The following is a 1,035-nucleotide window of genomic DNA, read 5'->3' on the forward strand; positions in this document are numbered from 1 at the left end:
TGGCTAGTTAATGGTGGAATATAGTAACCTATGTGGGTTACAATATAACCTTAACTCCTATATTTAAAACTAGTTTAAATATGACAAACAAATAGTTAAACTATAATTAAATAATGCAAATAATAAAATGTGCTTATTAGTCATCCTTGGACTATTTGATAAATTCAGCGGAGTTCATTAAATGCAACTTAAAACTTAAAGTGCATTTAATTCATCTCTTTCTTGAACCTCAACTTTGCACAACATATAAGGGAGGTCTCCAGCGTCTTCTAGAATTTCCTTTGATGAGCTCACCATAGCTTGAATATAACTGTATAAAGTTTGTTGTAGCTTCTTGGCTCTCGTCCTTGTAATTGGACCTTGAGGTATGGAAATTCCTTGGTCGTGGTTCATATCAACTTGGAAGGACATAACAAAGTCCAAGAACTCCTCGAAGGCATGGTAAGAAAAGTGAAGCTTTGAGAATGAATGTTTTTAAGAGGGAGAGAATTTGTAAGTACCAAGTAAGATTAAGATATTCGAGTTTTTATCAGGTGCCCAAGAAAGATTCAAGATTTTCTATAAAAGGTTTGAAAATGAATTAGTATTTACTTTAAGGAAAGAAGGAAATGACTTAAGACCCTAAGAATCCACCAAAGCCTTGTACAAGTAGGCACAAGAGAAGTCTCTAAGATACAACCTTAAAGGAACAAGGTTGTTTATGTCAAAACTTATTGGGTACAAGGAAGGAAATATGCTCCAAGATATAAGGAACAAGGATGACCAAGAAAAAATTGTTATCTTAACAAAGACGTTCAAGAATAACAAATACCAGAATAAGTACATGGCCTTAAGGCAAAACGAAAGGCTACAAGAGAAAATTAGAAAAACATGTTTGAGATGGACAAACCCATGCAAGGACCCTCGAAGAACTTGAAAGAACATAACTAAGACCAAGAACTACTCCAAAGCACGGTAAGAAAAGTGAACTGTCGAGGCGGAAAGTTTGAAGAGAGGGAGAATTTGTAAGAGAGGAAGTAAGATTAAGATACTTGG

This window comes from Cucurbita moschata, unplaced genomic scaffold (assembly GCF_002738365.1).
Source record: "Cucurbita moschata cultivar Rifu unplaced genomic scaffold, Cmos_1.0 Cmo_Scf00009, whole genome shotgun sequence".
Lineage (NCBI taxonomy): Eukaryota > Viridiplantae > Streptophyta > Magnoliopsida > Cucurbitales > Cucurbitaceae > Cucurbita > Cucurbita moschata.